The sequence below is a fragment of the Paramormyrops kingsleyae genome, chromosome 9, assembly GCF_048594095.1.
Source record: "Paramormyrops kingsleyae isolate MSU_618 chromosome 9, PKINGS_0.4, whole genome shotgun sequence".
Lineage (NCBI taxonomy): Eukaryota > Metazoa > Chordata > Actinopteri > Osteoglossiformes > Mormyridae > Paramormyrops > Paramormyrops kingsleyae.
Window position 1 is genome coordinate 8,813,553 of NC_132805.1, and position 8,167 is coordinate 8,821,719.

Genomic DNA, 8,167 nt, shown 5'->3' on the forward strand with positions numbered 1-8,167 from the left:
TCCTCTACTTTTGCATCTGGACCAATCGCCACCATCGACAAAAATCACTGGCCCTCTGATCATATTAATGTGCATCTGGGTTCCACCGGCATGTTCACCTACTTGGTATGTTCAGAGATTCAGAGAGAACCACCGCCCCCCCACGCCCCGTACCACAGCTGACAGCCAGTCACTGCAGTGGGAGGTGTGTGGTAAGGAAAGCGAAGGTCAGTCTCCCCAACAGCTGATTGTCATCCACTGAGTGGCTGGTGATTCGTTGACGGGAGATCTGCAAACTGTGTTGGATTCTGGCCCTCTAGGACTGTAATTGGGGGATGCTCACTGGGGGGGGGGGTCGCTGTGGTCCCCCACAGCGTTTACCTGAATCATTCACCTATCCCTTCAGCTAACACGATTGGGTCGATTCACAAACCAGCAGCTCCGCGCTCATAAAAAATATCTCAATTTAACTAGAAGTTGTATTACCAGCATGTGATTTAACCTCACGTGATCCTCCCTGACGCCCACGGTATTATTGCACTGGGTATTTATTTCTCAAAGCTCCTCTTCTGGAAGTTAACCTGCAGAATTGCCTGTTTCCTCCCCACAGCTATAAGCAAAGAGCTCATACCCCAGGATCACTGTGTTTGCACTGTTAGCCTGATACTACTGGAGCCAAACTGGGATGTAAATGGGAGCTAGTGTCCAGATTTAGAGAGTGTACGTTTACAAATGAGAATTCAAAATTTCATTTAAATAGGCAAGTAATTAATAGGCACATTCATTGGCATGTGATAATTACAAATGTGCAGGAAAATGAACTGGCATCTTCCCAGCAGAGTTCGTGTCCTTTTCTGGAACTGGGTCGGGTTTCTGATTTCATTTGGCAAAAGTCCTGGTCCCACCCAGTTCTTAACTTCGGGCAAAACGTTTTTCAACAATGGGCACAGTCCAGCGGCAGCTGAGGGTGTTTTTCAGAGAGTGTGATGTTTCTCTTTTTCACGTCCTATGAAACCTGGCCTGCGTATGATTTTTCGTGCACCCAAAACGCCTCAGCGCGGCACGATTCTGCTTTCCTGCTATACAAACTGTAATTACCCAGAAATTCGAGCGCGGCAGAGCTCGTGTGGCTGCAGTAATTCGGACCCACTTTCCGCGAGGCATCCTTGGGCGGCTTATTTAGAGGCATGAGGAGCGTGGATTACATCGCTGTGGCAGCTCGGTTGACTTGTAGCTCCAGAGAAATTCCAGTGAAATTGTGTCCGACCTGTGCGTTCACCGCTGTGCGCCAGCGGGGCTCTCGCTGTGCCCATTCACCTCGCTGCCCACCCCCGTGAATATAAGCATGTGATTGGGCAGGGGCGTAGCTAGAAATTCTGGACCCCTTGACAAGAACTTGACAAGGAACTTTGTGTCACATGGGGGGATAGATTTTGCTGAGCGATAGACCCCCAACAGTAGGTTTATTTAAGGACTATACTGTGCTGGGCCCCCTGAATCTGCCTGGGGGTGTCCATGCCCATCCGATGCCCATCCAATGCCTCTGCAGGCTTTGCTCTGTGCCCTGGGGTTCCACGCTGACCTGGATGCTACCTGTGGCTTCCAGTTCTTCTGCCAAAGGAGCAATTGTTGATGACGTGGAAAATGCCCTGAGGATCAGGCCATGCCATGCCCAGTGCCCTGAGGATCAGGCCATGCCATGCCCAGTGCCCTGAGGATCAGGCCATGCCATGCCCAGTGCCCTGAGGATCAGGCCATGCCATGCCCAGTGCGGCCCAGCTGCTGCCCCTTGGACTTCGCCGCCAGTCAGAAGGAAGCACTCAACAATCTGATACCATGACTATGCGATAGTATCACTGTTGTGTGAAAACGGGGCTTTCAACTATGTCGTGAATTTCGTCTGCTGGGGTGTCCTTTTCCTTCCGCTTCCGGAGCCTTCCACGGAATGGCCCAAGCCTTAAGAAGAGCATTTGTTTGACTTAGTGTCACGTGGCACCTGGAACAGAGAATGTCAGCCGCGTTGTGCAGTTTGCACCTGCCGTCATTCTTAATTATTCTAATGTCCTGTTCTTTGGCTAGAAGAGTCAGCTAAGCAGATTAATTGCAATCTTGCAGGTCAGGTTTGTCAGGATTTTTGCCATTTTTTTTGTAATTTCCTGGAAACGTCATTGGGGATACATGGTCATCTGTTGGTGTCAGAGTGGCCGTCCCTTTCTGCGGAGCAAAACGAGGAGAGGACCGCCTTCAAAGGCAGCGGGTCTGTTTATTTATCCCACAGCACATTTGTACAAAGCAGCCCCCAGTTTATGCAACCTCTTCAAAGGTACAATAGGAAGTTCCCCGGGATTTGAAACTAGCAAACCTCAGATAACAAGTTTGTACTGTACCATGTCACAATTGCTTTCAAACGGCATTCTGGGTGAATGGACCGATCTACGTTATGCAGAGCAGCATCTGGTGAGCAATGCGGGTCAGTTCGATTACCTGAAAACCTATTTGCAACCAATTTGAAAACCTGGTTAGTTTAATTTGCGTGACTTTGAAATCCCCAGCTCTGGCTGTGCTGCCGACCATGATTATAAAACATCCTGTTTGCTGAAGGTTCATAGAGCCAGGTTGTTAAAATTGATTGACGTGTCCTGAAACACTCTCTCTCTCTCTCTCTCTCTCTCTCTCTCTCTCTCTTTTTGTCTCTCTCTTGCTCTCTCCCCCTGAATTCTTCTTTGTTGAGGGGACTTCTCTCTTCTAAAATGTTAGGCGTGTATAGAAAATTACAATCTGTGCTTGTTAGTGGGTGGATTATAAAGAATAATACTTGGACCGAAGTTTGTCATACGCTGGTAGAGAGGGTAAGATCACATGGAGGAGGGGGTGCAATACATTTCCTTTTAGGAGAGATCAAAGTTCATTTGAGGCCTTATTCCGAGTCTTATTCTCTCTGTCCCTCTCTCTTCCCCCACACACAGTTTGTCATGGTAATGAGTGTGTGTGTGGGGGGGAGTTGTCGCAGGGGGGTGGGGGATGGGGGGGGGGGGTGCCTGTGGTGGTTACTGAATGGATGAAGAGGAGAGAGGCCGCTAACGGGGTAGGCCTACCAACATCAGAGAGGAGCCTCGGGGGGGGGGGGGGGGGGGCTGGATGATGCTTACTTCTCCCCCACTGCCCCAAAAATGTCCCGAGTTATATTTATTGCCCCTATAGGGAGGGGTCCCCAAACCGCAGGAGTGTTTCTGACACTCATGGTAGCACCACAAACTCAAAGCTAACACCTACTCAGTAGTCCCTAGTGTACAGCACTGAGGCCTTACCAGCAAACTTGTTCCAAGCCCCTCCCCAGTTAATTGAATTACTTGTAGCTCTATAGTAAAATAGCTTGGACATGTGTGAGATGTTAATTAACCACGTGGAGAATGGGGCGGGGCTTTGTTCTACAGCTTCATCAAGGGCACTGATGTATGTCAAGCACTAAGAGCACACAAGCTATTCAGCAAAGGGGAGACACACCCAGGTGGTGCATTTTGTCTAAAGTATGTAAATAATCAACCTTCTTGACTGAAAGAGGCGGACTAACAATAGCCACTTCGGGTTTTCAGTATTATACTTGCATTCACGCATCTGCATTTCAACCATTCAGATATTTATCTGAATAAATATAAATAAACTGGGTCTATTCCTCCAGTCCACTAGGAGGCGCATAGACTTATCAAACACACACGTGGACAAGGTGCATTGGTGCATTAGACACGATCCAGAGCACTCTGTAAGTCTGGCAGGCTTAGTTGCACACAGCAGTGACATCCCCATGCACCTGGACGGCTTCCTGCACGAACAGGTTGATCCTTTCTCTTCCGCCATTTCCTCACACCACACAGAATAGCAGGCTTATGTCCAAAGCAAGTTTCATGACTGGCTATTTAGGTTCCCCCAAGTTTATACGCCTGGAATTTTGGGTTGAACCTGCAGATCGGGATTCTGGGAAGGCCACCTGCGGGGCTCCCAGCGGCTGTCAGCCGAAATCGCCGAAAGCTGAACCGCTGAGCGGACCTGGATCCTTCCTCTCTGTCACGGCAGCTGACAGCGAGCGTCCATGTTTCCAGGTCTCGGCCTCGGCCAGCGGGACACGGAGCAGTTGCCAGAGCCACGTGGCGATGGAGATTCTGCCGGTCCCCCCTGCCTGGAGCCAGTGGAGGGAACGAGTTAATCAGCATCTGGAGGAGAGGAACGTGAGGAGCGGATGAGTATGTGTGACGGTGACTCACGGGCTTCTCATGAGGTGCCGTGTGGCTGGAGCAGGAGGAATCTGGATCTACAAACCTTCTAGGTCGCTCCAAAAGCCTTGTGCGGCCACAGCGGCCTGCCGCCAACACGGTTGCCTCATGGGCGTCAGCCAGAGGCCTGCCATTCAGGGCTGACGTAGGGCCAAAAAGAGCAGACGGAAACTCACAGATTCCCCGCTGGGGTCTTATCTGTCGCCTGTAAAGTGAACAGGAGAAAGGAGTGTAAATATACTAATATTACCCAAAGCTCCCAACCACTAACACATCACAGGTTCCACAAGCAACCTTTGAAGGAGGCACTTAATGTAAAGTGGCGTAAGTCAGACATCCAGCTTAAGAAGTGTAGAGCTGAAGGGATGTAAGCCTCATTAAAAAGAAAAAAAAACTGATAAACCACTTAGTAACAATAAACCCCAAACACTGTGAGAGCGGGAAGGACGCGATAGAGGTGCAATTAATCTGCTTAGCTGACTCTTCTATCCAAAGAGTCTTACAGTTTTTATCCATTTATATGGCTGAATGTATTAACTGCTCAGGGGTACGAGAGCAGGCTGGGCTTCCCCGTCTGTGTTTGGACATTAGTGCGTTGCATTTATGTACCTGTCGTTTTCCTGCGTCAAACCCGAACACAGATGACCAGTGATCACGTGTGTCCCCAAGCTGGTACCCTGCCTCCCTAACTCAGATAAGCTGCATGTGTCTGTTTTGCCCACCCCCAGTCCCATGTTCTTTTGCTAATTGCTTGGCTCTGGGCCCACCCCTCTCAAGGCCACGGGCTGGCTTTTAATGAGGGACTGGAGTGTGTGTTTATGTGTGTGTGTGTGTGTGTGTGTGTATCAGTGTGCAGCTGCAGGCACAGTGAAGCCACACCCCCCCCCCCCCCCAACAACCTTTAACTGAAAGAGGAAGGGGGGCGGGACTTCCTCTCCCATCCATCTCTGAATGGGAGAGGGTCCCGTTTGTTTTTGTACAGTAGGGGTAAATGTTGCAGACTTTGGCCTGCATATTCTCTGGGTGCCTGGTGGGATAACGATCAAACACAATCAAGGACAAATAATTCAATCACACAAGTTTAATGAGAAGTAAGGCACAGTTTGATCATGGAATGATTATTTTGATTGTCTCAGACTGTGTGACTCGGATCTGCATCGTGGAACTCATCCCATCAAAGAGACCAGGTGTTCGGCTTAACAGCACACGTCTGGACTGTACAGTAACACCACAAAGTTTGGATTTATTAGACTTTGATCAACAAGTTTTATTGCTTAGGTGAGTCACAGCAACAGTGTCTCACATGTTTCCCCCTCCCCTTCCCCCATCACCCTCAAAGCCCTGCCCCCACAGCCCCCCCATGCTCTTGGCAATGTGACGAAGGGTGTAATTGATTTGGGACCGTATCTAATAAACGTTTGTTGATTATTCACCGGGGAGGGCTAATCCTTTTAATTCACACCAAATCAGCTGCTCAGTAACGTATCTATCATTATACAATTTAGGGCAAGCAGACTTTAGCAATGCGCTTCAATTAATTAATCCATCTACTAATTAACTAATTAATGAATCAGACCTGATATGTTTAGTTTGAAGGTACAGAGGATTCAGGAGGAATGTTATTTAATTTCACTGTATACTATACATGGCTAAGATGACAATAAAGCTTTATTTACATTATATATATGTATGTGTGTGTGTGTATATATATATATATATATATATATATATATATATATATATATATATATATATATATATATATAAATTGGATTAGACTCGTAAGTCTCCATCATCTGATTTTAAATGTGTTCATCTCACACTGACAGCCACAAAGCGGCCATCGTCATCGGTGACAGGCCACACCCACAACCACCTCCCTCGACAAACGCAACACGTGTGTCATTCTCCAGCTGAAGTTCAAGCTAGTGGGGGGGGGGAGGGGGGTGTAGGGCAGAGGAGGGGGCCTCAATGGCACCCGGGGTGCCTTTTTAAGGAAATGGGGGTGATCGGGGAGAGAAAGCTTTGGTGAAAGACCGGGGAGAGAAAGGGAGACAATGGCAGAGCAGAGGCGGTGCGGGCAGAGAGGGAGGGGGGTGAAAAGAAGCGTGCTCGAAAACAAAGGTGCGGGGGAGGGGGGCGAAGGTGGCCTGTAATGGGACTGGGGAAATGAGAGGCATCTTTTCAACAATAAGCTGCGAGTATCCCCCCCCCCCCCCCCAAGATGAGCCCTCCACACACACAAAATGATCTGCTATCCTTCTGCACTGCTGTCCGACATGATAAGCAACAGGGTAATTAAATTAGGTGCATTTGAGTTTGGTCTATAACACGTGACATGAAAGAATTACATTTCTGATTTAATATCCATGAGATTCTCCTTTCTCCATCTCCTTTTTTGCAAAGAGATACATCTTTGTTTGGCAGAAAACTCCACAGGCTGGAGAATATATATTTTACATATCTAATCGGTTTAAATTCTTCTAAATCTTCCAGAAGCCTCTGTGCTGAGGGAAGGGGGAGAAGTTGTATTCAAAGGATTTCTGCATGATATTTCAGTTCAGGCTGGATCAGATTTTGAGATATAAGCTCCCGATTCTCTCGACACACATTATGCTACTTAGCCAGGACGGGCAGTGGGGGGTTATGGTGGATTAGGCAGGGTCGTTAAAGAAATTAATGTCACCTTTTCAAGGAAGGTCACACACAAACTTCAGGGGTGTCGACCCAGGCAAGGCTTCAGGTGTTAACCTTTCAGGAAGGATAACCCCCTCCTTTAACTGCCAGATTCAGCCACCCAAAAAAAAAACCACAAAGTTCAGGTGAATTACTGAGTCTGACCTGCCTTTGGTTAGATCTGTGCAAAGGCATCCAGGCATCCTGTCCATAGTATGTCCACCAATCCCTGGGTACAGTGTTGGTTAACCTGACTGGATAAACATGGACGGCTGGTTCTCAAATACTTACGGACAACAGTTCAAGCAGTTCATTTTATTGTTAGCATGACAAGTGTCAAAACTAATTCCATTTAAAAATAGGTTTAGTTAATTTTTATGACACTTAAAATATTTTTACTTCCAGGATGAAGTTCACCGAAAAGAGGGGGGCATTAATTCTTAATTAAAGGGATGTGGTGGTGGTACCCTAATCAGCCAGTCTGATGGTTCATTCTCCTTACAGCATAAAGCCGTGTGCCTGAACTAAAATGTTTGCTTCTCCTGCGCCTCCCCCCCCCCCCCCAGTCTAGCTAGTCTTCGCAACACAGAAGACCTAGTCTCCCTTTTGATATGAAGTCTGCTCATCAAAATGCTGAGTGTCAGCTGTGTGATGATCAGCAGCCCCCCCACCATCCAGTTGCGGTGACAGGTGGCTCGTGAGAATTTGCTTTAAAGAGACATAACAGCTGCAGAAAAGGAGTCATTCTGCATGCATTGGGAGGGGGGGGGTGGATGCCACATCTTGGGGATGGCTGTCGGCCAGTTCGTTCCCCCCTCCCCCTATCGGCAGATGCACTGGGGAGCGAGATGCACAGGTGGAGATGCAGCCAGGCCCCCCCCCCCCCCATTGCTGAAGTGTGGCAAGCACTCAGGCGACCGCTGTGAAAGGGACCCCCGAAGACACTATTCATCTCAGATCCCAGATGGACAAAAAGTGGAGTAGAGGCACACATACACACACCCTCCTTCGTGACTCTGGAGACTGGAGGTCAGACAGGGGCCCTCAAGAAAGAACTGAAAGAAATTAATCTGCACATTGTTCTCCTGAAACAGACCAGGAGCCCACAAAGCCCATCAAATTTATGTGTCGTAAAATGCTGATGACAGACTTATGTTTGGAACAAATCTCTTTTTGCGCACATAACCAAAGCATACTTGGTAGCCATATGACCGTCCGGCAAGTTAAAATAGTTTTCAAATAGT